General features: G+C 46.6%; 1 protein-coding gene across 2 annotated transcripts in view; it reads left to right on the forward strand.

The window, feature by feature from the left end:
* Positions 1-14433: 14433 nt before the first annotated feature.
* Positions 14434-17195, forward strand: part of LOC135829563 (uncharacterized) — a 45593-nt gene continuing 42831 nt past the window's right edge. For both annotated transcript variants that reach the window (XM_065341958.1, XM_065341959.1), the window contains exon 1: positions 14434-14805. The gene's annotated coding sequence lies outside the window, so the exon portion shown is untranslated. The remainder of the gene's footprint in view (positions 14806-17195) is intronic.

Consider the following 17195-nt stretch of genomic DNA (forward strand, 5'->3'; position numbering starts at 1 on the left):
CGCCGACTGCATGACAACATGAATGTCGAACATTTTTGATTTCCCCTGCGCTGCATACAAAAGTGCATTGATTTTGGTTGTGTGCGGATGCGCACCATCGACTCGTGCTAGTACAGCAGTGCCTGAGCGCTGGCCGGCTCCTGGATACTTCTTCGAGCCAGCGGTATTTCAAACTGTTTCTCACTTTCGTACTTTGGTGTCATGCGCGCACGCCTGGGGTTGTGTTCTGGTGACATCCTGTCGAGAAACGGTTCTGCTTCGCCGATTTTTTTAAAGGACTCCACGCTTTTTGGAGGTTCAAAAGCCTGTCAGAACAATGGACGACAACTCGGCTACCCTACGTAGGGGATAGATCACTGACATGTATGTCTAATGCCGACAGAAATATCATGACAAGAACACTAAAAACGCAACGAAGTTTAGCGGAGGTAGTAAGTTCTTACCCTATCCCTAATGCCTTCGAGCTTATCACAGACAAACACGACCTTTTGGGGAAATAGTGTGCTGCTTTGAGTAACTTGTATTGCCATGCAAATGTTCAACAAGCTTGAATGCAACGCCACACTGATGCCTGGAACTAGCTCGCGAATACCCGCAATACACTTACAATAGTTGTGAAGTCAAATACCAAGCAATGGACAGCAGCTGGCTAATGAGGAGCCATAGCTGACTTGTAATGAGCAGGAACAAGTGTAGCCAATGCCGGTTAGAAAGAGCAGAGCTAAACTTCCCAATCTACCGTATGGAAGACGATAGTATTAGAGAAATGGAGTGTAAAACCTAGCATGAAAAAAAGAAGTAAATTACCGTATCTGTTCCCGAAGGGAACTCACGACGGCCGCTAACACCCGATAAATCCTAGCGGCAGATGCAGCGCCTAACGGTGGGGGTGAGTGGATAAGTCTCACAACCACTGGCACAAGTGCGACCCTATTAGCTGCATCCATGTACCCCTTGTGCCTGGCCACAAGTTCCCAGTTGACTGTGGGTAGCAGCACAGCTGGAAAAACCGCTCCCAGGCAGGACTTGAACCAGGTACCTCTCGTATCTCAATCATGGTCTTTGACCAACCCACTGTGCCTGCCTGGTCTAGAAGCAAATAAATATGTTGACGTTGCATGTATGGCACCACAAAAAAGAAAGTGAAAGTAAGCAGTCATGCACATACAAGAGCAATGTCATTATGGTTGGTGTTGTTGTCAACTACCCTGTCTACACTGGCCAACATGCAACACTCACTGCCCACTCGACATTGGGCTAGTTACTTGGTTTTGCACAAGAAGAAATAGAACTGCAGCTGCATCTGCGCCTTGATCCTTGAAGGGTGGTGGCGTTCTTACGGATGCGGAAAACTCGGCCTCTATATATAAAACTAAAAGAGCTAGAGAAAAAGGATAAAGGCTTGCGAACCAACATGACACGGACACAATGGCGACCTACATCATCATGTGCACGCACAATAATACTGGAAAAAGGAAGAACGTCACGACCACAGCGCGAATTAATAATACAAAGCCTAACAATAATTGGTACGTAGTGATCAACAGTAAATGTGCTTGATATAAAGAAAGGAATAGACAGAGAGATAGAGATAGATAGATAGAGAGAGAGAGAGAGAGAGATAGATAGATGAGGTGGCGTCGACAGTTACTTAGTCGATCTATTACAACTCTCCCTCCAGACGCCAATACTCCAGAACAATATCGCATTGGTACTGAGTCACTGCCTCGGCCGTCAAATTTCAGGCCCCAGGCTCCACTATCACTAGTGTCACTCTCATTGTCACTCTCGGCAGGGCTCGGCTGAGCGCTGTGGACATCCGCAGTGTCTGGTAATACAGGAGCTGAGTCTAGCTTCATAAGGTCAATGTTGACCACTTACTCTGCATCATTGGCATGTCTGATCACAATGGTTGATGGTGACATCATCTTCTCCACCTTCCAGGCACGTACGCAGGGTAACCTCTAGAGGGTTTCCAGCCGAATCACAACCAATAAGTTTTAAAAATCTCAGTTGAGGCGTAGTATTAACTGTAGTTAACACGCACCTAACGATCTCTCAGCGCGTGTTAACTGTAGTTAACACGCACGTAACGCTCTCTCAGCGCGTGGCCGCCTGCGTTTACTGCACATAGCACTCCACATTTACCCGTAGCTACTTCAGACTGTATTCCACATCTACCCGTAGCGCTGTCGTTGAGCTGTAGTGCCGCTCACACGCGATGGTCTGCCATGGCGCGATTATCGGTGACACTAGGCTCGCCGTTGCTGTGGATCCATGGGACTGCCATGGTGACTCGCTGATCATGGAAGCTGATGGATTTCGCAACGATCTCCTCAGCCAGCTTCTCTGCAGAGGTGATGTAGGTGCCTTCGTGCTTCATACCGACTGCCTCCAGATTCCAGAAATTCTGGACCAGGCTGTCTATGCTGCATTCGCCGTATAAAGCATGCACATAGTTGACGGACAACTCGTCATCACTGGGTGCACTGGGCGTTGGGCCATACACACCCATCCCAGTGGCGTCTTGCGGGCAATTGGTCCACCGCTGCTGCTTCTGTACTCCGCGAGTGATGCGTGGGCATCAATGACGTCCAGACTGATCAGGAGGTCGACCATGGTGCTGGAGATTTCGGGAAAGTCTATGAACTTCAGATGCTCATAGCTGGACTTGTACCGGCTCCAGTCGACGACCTGCGTCTTCTTGGTCACACGGTCATATACGCATCCTTGAGCGGGTATGACACTGTTCCATCAATGGATTCCATCTGCACCTTGACCAGTTCCCGATAGCTGGAAGTCTGCTGTGCAACAAACGTGGATGTGTTCAACATGTGAACTTCACCTGCCATGTCCAACTCATGGGCTACATCCTCCCGTATGAAGTTTACAGTCGAGCCTGAGTCCAGCATGGCCGTACAGATTGCCGACTTGCCAGTTGGGCCAATAATCTTCACTGGCACGGTAGCGAAAGCGGTCGTCTGTGGCACGCTGACACTAGCATGGTGAGAACTTTCCTGCCGAGGTGCCGGAGCTGCTGACCGCATCGAAGCGGGATTCTGCGCTGCAGCTTGTTGTGGCTGCACTGACTTGCTGTAGTGCCGAAGTGAGTGGTGCCTCTCTCCACAGTGGGAACGTTCCAGCTTCTGGCACTCATGCGCCCAGTGTCCATGCTCCAAACAACAGCTACACAGCTTGGCACGCTTGGCCAGGTCCCAGCGGCGCTTGGTTGTCAGCGCCCTGAATTCCGGACACTCTGCTGTGGCATAGCTCTTGCTTAACTTGGCACACTGCTGAGTACTGAACTCCACAGCATACACAGCAGATGACCTAGGCTTTGGCAGGACCGCAGGAGGTGTCTTGTTCAACTTCTCTGTGCCGACTGTCACAAAGATGTCATCATCTCGCGTTCTGGACCAGTTTTACCAGCCAGAACGACAATGTGGTTGCGTTGCATTTGCTGTCTGGATGTGGTTCGTAAAATCGTATAACTACGCTTCTGGGTAGCTTCTCCAGCGCACTTAGAAATAGCTCCCTACCAGGGGTCTCTCCAGCCAAGTCCAGGTTCATGAGTACATTTCTGAGCTTGACAGCAAATTTCCGCAGGGCTTCTGAATCACGGTCTGCGATTCTGGGATGGTTCAGGATTGCCTTCTCCTGTAGTGCCAGGTGGCGGTCTTCTCCCCCATACCACTGGTCAAGTTCTGCCCAAGCAGTAGCGTATGCGCCTGGCCCGTCAAACATCTGGGCCACAATGTCCTCAGCCGAGCTTCCTTGGAGCGCCTCCTTTAGCCTAGCCAGCTTATAATCGTCGGATACGTAGCGATCCTCATCCACTAGCCGCTTGAACGATTGACTCCATCACACAAACTGTTGCGCGTTTCTGCTAAACTTGGGCAGCTCCAGCGGCTTCAAGTGGTGTAAAGCACTGACCCCATGCGGCCGTTGCATACTGACAAGCTAATCATGCACATGAGGCTCCACAGCAGGTTCCGAATGAGGAGACCACTCAGAAAGTCTACTCATTGGAGCACTATAGCCAACTGACGTTGCTCTGCTGCTCAGACTTCGTGGCTTCGGTGGTGGTGTCGGCCGTGTGTGTGGTGCTGGGATCGGTGGCAAAGGCCGCATGTGCGGTGGTGTAAATGGTGGCACAGGGGTAACCTGTTCTGGGACTACTGATTGTTGGCCTGATGGCACTTGGCCAGAAACAGACTCAACAGGCGAATCCAAAATCGCCTCAGCAGCAGCCGTCACACCACTCTCCTTATCAAACTTCGCCTCCCACTCGTCCAACTCATTCAGCAGTTGTTCACTCTCTTGGGATTCCAACATACTGCGCATAATTTCTAAAACCAAATTCAGCTCTGACCGTACAAATTCCAATTCACGGACATCAGGCTGCAAATATCGGCGAGACGGCGACGAGCAAGCAATCAGTGTTCGCAAGCGGTTACTAATCCGAGTGCGGCGTCTACGAAGGTTTGTTCTGCGACGAATCAATTCTTTCCAGCGGTCCTCAAGTTCCTCAACAGGAGTTTCACCCACGCTCGTACCATAATGGCGTGGCGTAAAACTACTAGTCACAAACTCTGGTGGTGGCGGAAACGCAATTACCATCGCTGACACTACCAGTCGAAACCTGTCGGATCCGGCTCGAAGGACCAAATGTTTCACCGGTTCCCTCGCAAACCCACACTGACATTAGACACAACCATTGGAGGCATCGATCTATTTAGAAGACTGTATTACCAAACATGTTTTCAAAACACCATAGAAGAATCTAACTCAAAAAGAACAAAGAACGGAGAGCTGGGGACGCACGTACCCGGCCCCGTACCGGACACACAGCCAAGGAGGATGACACCGTAGCGTCCCCTCGCTTGATTGGCAAAGAAAACAGCAAGCAAAGAAAATCGGCCAGCGGGCACAGTTCAATCATCTTGAACGACACGCGCAAAGCAAAACATGTGACCGAAATTAATGCATGATGTCATCTGTACTCACGCGGACATGCAAAAAAGGTCAAATCTACACAAAAGCGAGTGCCGCAAGAAACAGCACAAATAAATAATAATTCAAACAGCGAAGAACTAGAAATGCAGATTTCTAATTATCGAAGAACAAGAATGTATCGTAGAGTCCCAGCGCAACTGCCGGAGGATGCTGGCACCCACCAGACAGGTGGTGGCTGCCCCTGCCAGAGAGATAGAACGAAAACTGAAGCAGAGGAGCCACGTTACAAATAGTGAAACGCACAAGTTAAGAATAATCGAGCAGTGTCCAATTACGACATACGGAGTAATATACATGTTAAACGAAGACAAACACTAACAAATGGAGAACGTTCCAACACTAAGCCAAGTGTGAAGACGTACTGGAAAGGACCGAATTACAATATAAGTGATAACAAAAGTGCATGTTAGACAACGCGGAAGACCGCGTGATTAAACCAGAACTTTGAGACTAGAGAAGCTAGAGTGAGAAGCTCCATGAAAAACAATACTGGAGGAGATGCAGCTGAGGGGACAATGAGCGTCACCAGGCCATGAGATGGGTACTGTGATGTCACGCAGAGGATAGATGACAGGACACGGGAGGGGACAACAAAGAAAGGAGCCCAGAGTGGTACTTCATCTATCAAAAGCCATCTGTCCACGCATGCTAATTGTCCGGAGTACTGTCACGTGGTAGAGGTCCATTGCATTCGGCTGTGTTAGAAGCGTTGTACAAACTTATGTTTTATCCTGAGCCTTGTTTCCAGAAAGCAAATTTGTTGTCTGTACAATTGTTTGATGCTATTCCTCATCAATGTGTGAATAATGCTACATAATTTCTTCAATACACTGTTGTTGTTGTTATATCTCCTTCTGAAAACTCAACCCTGTCAAGAGAGTTGTATCTCAGGACATTTACCCTATATGTTGTAGTATGTTTCATTTCAGCCATTCCCTGTATAATCCTGGAGAGAAAGGGAAGAAAAACGCCCGATACCTTCTTGTGTAACGCACGCACAACAATTATTCACCACTACTACTCCGCACATGCACACAGCACTCACAACAACGGACTCTGACAGTAGTGTACATAAAAGGACTGATACTTGGAAATGAATTAGTTAGGTAAGGATATAGAAAACCAACAACTCAATCTTGGGAGAGCTAATCAACAAGGAGAAATTAAACTGGAACTCCACGGAACCGGCGGGGGCGATGCAAGGCGACGTGGAGAAGCCCGGCTGACGTGTGCGAGTACGCACGCGGCGCGGTCAATGGGGCTTCGGCCAGCAAGCGTGGGGACGCTAACCTGTGCAGCAAGCGTGGCATGCAAATAAGGCAGAAGGCAAAAGCAATGTGCATGCTCGCAATAATGACGCTTAGCTGATAGCGCATGACGTCAACAAAACTCGTGAAAATGCCTACGCAAATATGTTTACAAAAAGTAACCGTGAACTACAATGCAGGAACGATCTCTGCGATCTGGCAGACGATGAAACAATTTGAAACTAGACAAATTGACAGTCAGTGTGAGTCAGAGAAGAAAGGAAACATGATAATAGCAAGAGAAGAAAGGAACAGACCAGGCGCGGAGAATGCAGAGTATTGATAGAAGAACAGAACGGTAAGCAAAGTCTCAAACGAAGAACACGACGTACAAATTCAAATCTATAACTCGAAGCAATAAATAGTCGTGCACTATGGTATCAAAATAATACTTGTGGAGAAAGAGGCGAACTATTCTACTTCAACCTCATGTGAAATGTCTTCTGGACTGGATGCGTTAATTGCGCAGATGTACGCGAACTTGGCTTTGTTTTAGAAAAAAAAATGAGAAAAGGTCACATCACGTTAATTACCTCCTAAGCGTCATCGAAATTGTCGCAGTTTGACTTTTGAAATAAAACGGGGTATATAATCACCAACAGTTGCACCACAGTTAAGAAATCGGACATAGACGATAGTCATCAGCATAGAGTGACAGCAAAGTTCTATTTTCTGTTGTTGGAAACTGAAAATTTTGAACTAGATGCGATGTCTTCGCTGATGTCCCTGCGATAGTACTTTCGACTCGCTAAGATCAGTCAGTCATTGCAATCTGCACATTTCTCATGCTTACTAGTATAGTCATTCACTCAAAAACTGATCATTGTTTTACCTTAGCTGGGGTGAGAATGACTTCGTGGAACAAGCAGCAGCGCTTGGAGAAACATCGAGGGGGTCAGCAAACTGATGCATGCAAGGAATGCTGAGACAGTCAGTACTGTACGTGCAAGGGTCGTGTAGACTCTGCGTGTACACAGTAGTGTAGAGCTAGTGATGCATGTGCAGATACTCAGTGAATCTACCAGTGATGTTGAAAAAGGGTGCACGTTCGACGTGATAGTACACTTACATGCATGAGCAGTGACCACACAGCTAAATTGAATGGGCATCCCACGGCTAAAAACAAGTTCGAGGTGATTTCGCCGACGGTACTCAAACGACATCGCAACGATCGTGTATTCTTACTGCGTTGGTGGTGAAGTAGAAATCATCCAGAGGCAGCAGATGACAAGCATAGCAGCTGTTGTGCTGTGGAGAAAGTCAAAGCATTTGACATGAGGCGCGACCAACTTACAACCTTCCTGGCAAAAACCTTTCGGCAATTTACGTCAGCGACGCCTTCATCTCCGTGTGAACCTTTCAGCCTAACTGTCCTGGAACGTTACTCTAGACTTTGTTTGTTTGTTTGTATTCTTTATTTAGAGTGGAAAGTCCAAAACAGACCCTAGCCTAATAACAATGGTCCCACTAGTGAAGGAATGCTGTATATCTGTGCATAAGGATCAGTGAGTGTAACAGCAACTAGTAGGGAAAGAAAAAAGAGAGAAGAAAAACAACTCAAAACAGGAGTTGTAACTTTCAGAGGAAGAAAATAACGGAAAGAGCAGTGCATACAGCATTTATAAGTATATGTTATCGCATGGTTGCAAGGGCCTTATGGCATATTATTGCCCCGAGAGGTTAGCCCGAGGGCCGTAGCCCCGAGGGCTAACCTCGAGGGCAATAATATGCCATAAGGCCCGCAGCAACCATGCGATAACAAATTTATCACATGGCCCACAGAGCAGACCATTGGGCTGCTGTTGAAATTAGCCCAAATGCCAACACATTATGACCACAATGTATATTGATGTGCTATCATTATCAAAACAGGAAAAATGAAGATATTTCTCCTACACCCTAACAAAAAGTCTGCTACAGGCCATCAGAGAGTATACAGTACTGAAAGACGGAGACAGAAAAAAAGTGCCGGCACCGCATCGTCATAGCAATAGACATGGCAACGACAATAAAATACAGCAGAATCATAATTTCAGTTGAAAAATTAAGAGTGCTACCACAGTTTCTTCATGCTTACATGTGTATCAGGAAGTTGTCAAATACAGTACTGCAACAAGTGCAAGTATTTGACGACTCCCGGGTGTGTAATTCTGAGGACAATTTTTCTTCTTTTTTTTCAGCTCCAGATAGCTGTATTTTTCATTGCAAAACATTCCTGAATTGTTGTGTTTGTTGTTCAAGCAAAGGTGAAGGCAGAGGACAGATGAGCCTGGTAAGAGTTTTGCGTGGCACATGAAGACCACACACAGGCAGTGACTTTGCGAGGATTTGAAAACGCACGACGCTGAGTTGAATTTGTGTTATTTCAAATAATTGTTTGTGATCACAGTACCACTTCGAGCAGAACTGAATCTTATCCACACGCTTACCGACGGTCAGGCTGCCAACATGACTGAACAAATGATCCCTGCAAGCACCACACGGCAGACGTCCGAGGCCATGTCCATTGCCGGGATGTCCATCTCCAAAAAGAATTCCATCTTCGTCTCAATGCTACACAGCGACTCGTCGTAGAGTCGTACAGTCTACAGTCGTCGTAGTCACGCGATCACTGAAATAAACTATTTTTTGCGGGCAGATAAACTATTTTTTTCCGGGCAATATCGCATATTATTGCCCGCGGCGCGAAAGGTGCTGATTCGCTGGAGTACGGGCAACAATCACGTGCCATGTGATAAAGAGGCTTATTTATCTGGTAAGCAAAAAGGCAAGAGCCATTGACTTTAAAAAGCGATTGCGTTTTCTTTCTTGCCTGACCACAGCAGGGAGCAGGTTCCATAAGATGGTCCCAGCATAGGTAACACGTTTGGCAAGGTGCGTGTAAGAATATTGTTTGTGGGTGTCCCCGGAGGTACCCTACAGACTGTGCGTACAGCACGCCTGAGGAGCCCATTAAGCTGTCGACTTGGATACGCCGTGAGAAATGGTAAGTAAGCAGAAGCGGCATACATAAAGTGTGATCAAATGAAAGAACGAAAATAGGCTATGCGACATTGAAAAGGCAGGAATGTAGCGTATCGTCTGAGCACGCCAACTTTTGACGCGACGCCCCTTGCGACGTGGTCGACCATGGTGTTCCAGCTCATGTCCGCATCAAGGTGGAGACCTAAATATTTCACAGAGCAAACAGTTGGCAGAGGCAGTCCATTACATTGCACATGCAAGTCAAATGTTTGAGATCGTACTGGCGATATCAACATGTTCTGTGTCTTCGTTTCATTCAAGATAAGACCACGGTTCCTAAGCCAATCGGCGAGGTGCTGGACAGCACTTGAGAGATTTTGGGACACCTCATCCGTGCTCATGCCGCTAGATCTAATTGAGATATCGTCTGCAAATTGCAGGGACGCAACTTTGTAAGGGGACCGCTTTTTTCGAAATGTCACGGGCGTAGAGAACAAAAAACAGAGGCCCGAGAACTGACCCCTGCGGTACTCCGGAGAAGCTGGTGTATGTGACTTTAGACTATCATCAATAATTGGGTAGCCAGGTAGCCATCGTTAAATTTTCTGCACGTTATCATGCCAAAATTACAAACACCTTTAAAAACGTTTTGGTAGTTGGACTTTCCAGTTTCACAGTATCTCTTATCCAAAACGACAAAAAGTCTCCACAGCACAGTTGGCAGACTGGGCTGGAGCGATGTGGCAACACGCTTCATGGATGGCTCATACTGTACTTTGACATGAGTTCGGTAGAATTCCTCTCCATCACGGTCCAGGAAAATCTCGGAGTCCTTGACACCCTGGAATCTCTGCTCGCTTGTTGACCAGGCCCTACCGTACGGCTTGGAAAAATAGAATTTTCATCGCTCGCACAGTCACACTCTCTCTGTAGTAACATCGCCGTGCAAGATTATCGAGAAGCTTCTAACCTTTGATTTGATACTGGCTAGAGAATGTTCACCAGAACAGCCATCGATTAACTCATCTGGGTGTTTCTTCTTTTCTTGTCAACTGTTGTGTATAGTGTTTGTCGCTGTATTGTCCCTCTCCGTATTGCCTCTCTCTCATCTATTATACGCATGCTCATTGTTAATACATCCGTCTTTGTCTTGACTCACAAGGGACTCCTGCGTGGCACCAAGGGAACACAACATAGTGGCAGCTTTGGTTCCTACACCTGTAGAATTAGGAAAGAACCATCCGCCTCTAGCCAGCAGTTCGAGCATCCCCAGCTCCGGGACAGTCTCGTCATCGTCGTCATCGTCATGTGTCGTCGTCAGTCTGAAAATTTTGTTAACACTAAATGAGCCCCAGCCAGCAGAAACCTGAACATGTGTAATTTTTTCCAAAAACATTTTTTCGCTCGAAATTGATTCTACACTAATAATCATTCAAGTTATCAAGTTTGGTGACAATCTGATAAGCCAAAGCTTGGAAAATAGAGTTTGAAGTCACACAGGTCAAAATTCGGTACAGTTGGCGCAGCATCCATGCCCAGTGACTCCATGCAAGTTGATCCTACAGTTTCTGATTGTGATGTGGAACAGGTACATGTAAGTAAATAGAATGCAAGTCAGGCTTGCCCTCTTGGTGCTGCAGGCATGAGTAGTTCAGAAGTGTGACGATATTCCGTATACACCGCTACCTTCTTTACAACACCAGAGTGCAAAACGATGATTGGTGGCTGGTCTTCCAAATTGTGTTCAGGGACCTCTGTGCTGGCAGTTTGAGCGTTGTCCCAAAGCTTGCCATACTGATAGATGTACTGACCAATACCAATGACATCCACTCCCTTGCACACTTTCACTAAGACCATGATTTCAGCATAATTGTATTTCGATGATATGAGCGAATACTCGCGTTTTGTAGCACGTGAAGATGTTGCCCCAAAGCATTCAGCCGGTTTGACTTTTTAGGAATCCCCTTTCTCAGCACAGGCAGCAGCCAGCTTGGCGTCGTCTGGCAAGGTAGAGTACTGTACTAATAATACTACGCTCTGTTTTGCGCCGTGAGAAGCCCTCCATCAGTGTCTGGAACATCATTGTTGTCGATGTAGAAATACGGATCGCTCAGCGGGTCGACATTCAGCTTCTCGCAGTCGCTATTACTCCAGCACTGACTATCGTCGCCACCAGTATCCAGTGTCGATTTTATGAGGGCTCTTCGTTGCTATGAATATGAGACTCGCCACTGCTGGACAAACTCAGCGAGATCGCCACCAAAGAAATAATTCCGATCGCGAACTAACTTTCAGCGCCGCTTCGTACAGGGAGTCTCACGCTGACAACTCTGGACCTAAGTCCTTGTCGCGACACCTGTCGCCATCGCTGTGTCTAAACTCAATCTCCGTTTGACGAGCTCTCACCTAGCACTAAAATCTATTGACCAGACTCATTTGAAGAAACTTGAAACTCCTTTGACAACCAAGACACCCACTCGATCGAAAAAGAATCTTCAAAAGCAAGCTCACTGCGCGTCCCAAACTTTGACGTCACATTTTGATGATTGATATCAAGTACACAAGTGCTGGTTTTCGCTGGCCGGGGCTCAAATGTCAGTCCAGGCATGCCCGGCATGCAGTACGCTCTACTTGTTTTGTTCTCCTCGTGAACTCTATTCTTCATCAGCTGTCACGCCACTGCTCCTTGTCTCTCCTGACCATCGTCTCTGTCCAGCCAGTTCGTCGTCCCGCATGCTCTATATCTCGGCACCTCCAAAAAGCCTGCTGTTGAGCACTGATCGCCATGTCCCCATGCCGTGCTCAACTGATCCGTCTGGCAGAGATAGAGATGTCACGGTACGTCCGTGCCTCGGCCTCGAGCGTTCCGGATCGACTCTGACTCATGAAGGAGTATATGTACATTTTCAATCGTACATCACTGAACACCAGACGTGCAGACATTCTCACACAGTCACATCTTGTTGTCGCTGTTGCTGTAGTCCAACCAGACGTTGTACCTCTCTGCGATGGTTTTGCCAAACGTGAGAGTCCTGGACGCGCGTGCTTCTTTATTCTTTCTATTCACTCTGGATCTCTTCATTGTTAGTCTCGAAATTCTTCATTAATTTTTTCAAACAAAAGAATACTCTCCTGTAGCTGTACAAATGCTAGGCATGTCCTGCTACTTGCTGTATGTTGTGTAGGCCCTAGCCCGTCGCTCAATCTCGTTGATTTGCACTATTTAAGTATATAGTATTTTCCCTGTATTTTTTTCTTCCGGGAAAAAGGACATATTGTATATATACGTATTTCTCTCCCTCCCCCTCCCCCCTTCTTTCCAGGAAAGGGAGATGTTGTGTATAGTGTTTGTCGACGTATTGTCCCTCTCCGTATTGTCTCTCTCTCTGTTGTGAACCCTCTAAGATTCTCTAAATTGTCAGGATCGTACGACCACACGGCACGAGGACAACTCTTTTCCTTTACACAGTTTATTTCACTTCCATCGACTAACTGACAATGAACACTAATAACACCAGCTATTTATAGCATGCAAAAACATACGCATATAAAACTGGACATAACAGCGTATACAGCAAAACACACACAGCGCATATAGCGTATGCCATGCAGCAACATCAGCGGTATGGCGGAGTCGAAAGACAACATTGCGACGAATACAATGCCTTTCCCAATTGAGAACTGGTGGTTTGCAACACTCTCATCTATTACACGCATGCTCGTTGTTGATAATTAGTCTTTGTCTTGTCCCACAAGGGACTCCTGCGGGGCACCAGGCGAACACAACATGAACTATTTGAAAAGACACGCGCGCGGTGACGCGAAACATAGAAATAACCTGGTGTGGCCGAATACACATGAAATAGGAGTGATAGGACAGAACGTAATACGGTTTTGTAAAGCAAACAACTACTAGATGGATGAACCTGTAGGATGCGTCACTCACCTTCATTAGTGAAAGTGGATTGTGAGCAACACTGCTGGCTCACGCAGAATCATATCAGGAAAATTTTTTATTGTTTCCGTCATAAAATAACCATCATCAGGAATGATATAGCAACAAGGACATCAAGAATGAATTTGGGCATAGGCACTATTGGGAAAGGTTTGATAATGAGCAGTGCCGTAAGGAGATAATATTCATACATGCATGAACTATGGGGAGAGAGAAAACAAGGTTAAGGAAACATCAGAAACAGACACAAAACTGGTACAGCAATAGCATGATACGTGACAACTGTAAAACATTGCACATGCACCAAGCAGAACATATGCATGTATATGTATTGTATGAACTCGGATGGAGAGCCAAGGATTATTTATACAAAGCAAAAAGGACCAAGACACTACAAATTACACTATAATGTCCACTAGCACCACGAGTTACTAAACAATCAGCTCATGCGATAACATTGCACGACACTGACAGATGGTATTGACGTTCTACAACTAACTGGCTAGCAATGTTATCGCATGAGCTGATTGTTTAGTAACTGATGGTGTTAGTGGACATTATAGTGTAACTTGTAGTTTCTTGGTCTTTTTTACATTTTATAATATGTACATGTGAGTATGTACATGTGCACATAATGGCAGGTGGTGGCAACAGCAGTGTATGGAAGTAGAAAAAGAATACACTATCCGGGAGAAGAAAGTACTGGACCAGTTATTTGTACCAGGAATGCCTTTACAGGAGGTTCTATCCTGCGTTGTCGTTTATTCTCGGGCCCATGTCCTGAATTTTTATCGCTTTGCGTATCCTCCTGGCCCGAAGCGACTCGATTGCAAGGACGCGAACCTTCGTAAATACTGAGTCACCAAACGGCAGTACCACACTGCTACGGTGAAGCCGGAAGGGCTCCCAAAGAGATTATCCCGACATCTTATTCGGGGGGGGAGGGGTAATTATGTTCCTTGGCATTGTGTTGAGGTTCTACCTTAAGAAACTTTTTCAAGGGCTTAGGACGGTCGATATACACCCCAAAGGGAACCTACCTCCGGGATTGTGAGCAAAATGAAAGCACAGATCGGCCTGCACACATACTTTGGTATTCTCAGACATGGTCTCTTATGGCGCATGACATTTCCTGATTACTAGTAGTAGTACTCTGTTCAGAACCTGAACAAACTGTTAGGTCCCCATCTTCCGTGTACTGTTTCTTAGTAAATCCTTTCTCTTGCTGGTCTGCACCCAGTACACAAAGCTTGACGAGTTCCTGTATAGCAGCTGCTTGTGCACCTGTATTGGTCATAGGCACTCAGGCCTTTTATCTACATTGTAGCTCTCTCCCTTGCTCACTCTCATTCTCCCTCTCTCTCTTGTCGTGATCAATCATGTGGTCGTTTGTCTCTGTGTCCCTCCCCTTGTTGTTTCCCCAATACAAATTATCTTCAATATTCTCACCTCTCCCTACTCCAGGATCAAGAAACTCCATTGCACCAAGCCTGTCACTACGGCACGCCGGAGGTTATAGAATTTCTGCTTCAAAAGGGTTCAGATCTTTTTGCCTTGAGAAAGGTAAGTCGCACTTTTAGTTAAATTTGCAGCGTCGAGATAATCATCGTAATTATTATTTATTATCACTCTCTTATTATTGACCCCCACAGAAACTTGTGATCTCTAAGCGGTCACATATCAGCATATATTGACCGCTTATATTGACCACTTATTATTGACCACTTAGCCCGAGGACTTAGAATTTTTTCCTCAACTTAGAAAAAAATCAGAACTGAAAGAAGAAAAATCTGAAGCCAAATGCTGGGATTTGAACCCAAACTGTCAGATTCTCAGTCAAAGAACTTGGGGAACATACTACAAGAGACAACTGAAAACTTTGGTTTACACAGCAGTAATGTCCAATGTAAACGGCATATGTACTATTATACTATTACAATAGTATTCCTTTCTTCCTATAGCAAAGCAAAAACAGTTTTAGGTATGCTATGTCGTGATAAATCTATTATTGCCCTCATAATCGGTCAATATATGAAATATAGACCTCGTAAAAGACCTCGGGGGACCTCGGTCTTTTACTCGTTCTATATTTCATATATTGACCTCTTTAATCGTGCAATAATAGATACTTACATGTCCGCGTAGGTGGCGGGGGTGCCACTTTCGCTTATGCCATTCAGGATTGATGTCTGAAGAGTAATACGATACAATAAAATGACAGAAGTGACGTCAACAAAAGTCGTTAGCAACAACACCAATATGACTAATGGAAAACTTCATCCAAAGTATAAAATAAAATAGAATATGCATACGACATGTCTGGTCAGTCCTGTTAGGTGGGGCGGGCTCCACGCCATGCCTGTCGGTCCGCTGCCATTGTGCGGACTGCGTCAACATCTAGCGGCTGGTGGAGGGTAAGTCCATGCCATGATAACAGTTCCGTCTGCAAGACCGTTACCAAAGTCGTCCGAGGTCGACCCCTGAAGCGTTCAGTGCCCTCGTCGTTGGCCAGGCGAAGATACATATCCACTGCCAACTGTGGAGGAGCAGTTGGGGCCAAACGAAAGATATGGCCAGCGAGACTGTAGCGCTGCCTTGTGATCATCTCGCTGATGGGGACAGCTCCGCAGCGCTTATACAGAGTGTCATTGCTAATTCGTTTAGGGTACCGCATGTCGATGATGCTCCTTAGCTGGGTCCTGTGGAACGAATCCATTCGCGCGAGCTCCGACATCGGTAGGCCCCAAGTGCCGCAGTTGTAGGTAAGGACTGGGATGACGTTGGCGCTGTAGAGCCTCAGCCGAAGACCTTCACTGATCTGGCGCCTCCGGGTCCAGATCTTGAGGAGTGAGTTGAAGGCGGCGGCAGCCAGTTGACGCCTCCGAGCAGCATCTTCGGCGTCACCCAGGAGGGAGCCTAGTTTGCGGACAGTACGCCACGTTTCTTGGTTCCTATCGGGAAATCGGGCGACGGTGGTATGCACTGTCTTGGAAGGATTAACGTTCAGGTTCCATCTCGCAAGAACTGCTGGAGCTTGTTGTTCAACTTCACTTCACTTTGCTAGGGATACGCAAAAGTGGCGAGTCCTTTCTTGGACGCCATGGCCGCGGTCAACGAAACTTGAGTGGTGGAGTTTTTGCTAGTTTCCTTGAAGCTCACAACCTGTTCGCTGGCAACACAGCATTTCAGCACAGCGCTAGACATAAAACAACGTGGCAAGGCCCTTGCCGTGACAATTCCGGTGTTCCTGTTTACAATATGATAGATTACATCTGCTGCCGTCAGAACCAGAGTCCCCTTCTAACAGACGCAAGGTCGTATGCGGGAACATATGTATTCTCCGATCATCGCCTAGTTGTGGCGAGACTGGACATGTCGAGATTCTATGGCGTTCTGGGTATGCACCAACGCAAGACCACTGCCGGCAACATCCGCCCTGACACTGGAAAGCTTGCTTCAGATGTTGCAATTCGGGAATCCTACAAGAGAACTGTGGAGACCCAGGTCCAGTGCAGCGTGTCATCAGAAGCCAACAGCACCCAAGCAGTCTGGGAATCCTTATCTGAAGTCCTCAGCAAATCAGCACTGGATTCGGCCGGCACTCAGCAGAGACAACATCACCGCCATGACTTCTCCCCTGAAATTGAGTTGCTGTCACGCAAGCAGAAAGATCTTCGCCTGGCGATTGGAGAGTGCAGGGATGACCAGAAAAGACAGTCACTAAAAAATCATCGTAATATGCCGATGAATAGAATCAAGTGCGTATTCATATCACAAACATTGCAACCAAAGAAGTTTTAACTCCAGAACTTTTTCTTGTCACAATCATGAGTGAAGGTTCGTGACTAAAGGAAAATGGGAAACAACCTAAGGTTTTATATATTGAGAAAAGAGAAAATGAATCTGTCAATACGCCAATAAGAATTATTGGATAAGAACGACAATGCTTGCGA

This window comes from Sycon ciliatum, chromosome 13, assembly GCF_964019385.1.
Source record: "Sycon ciliatum chromosome 13, ocSycCili1.1, whole genome shotgun sequence".
Classification (NCBI taxonomy): Eukaryota; Metazoa; Porifera; class Calcarea; order Leucosolenida; family Sycettidae; genus Sycon; species Sycon ciliatum.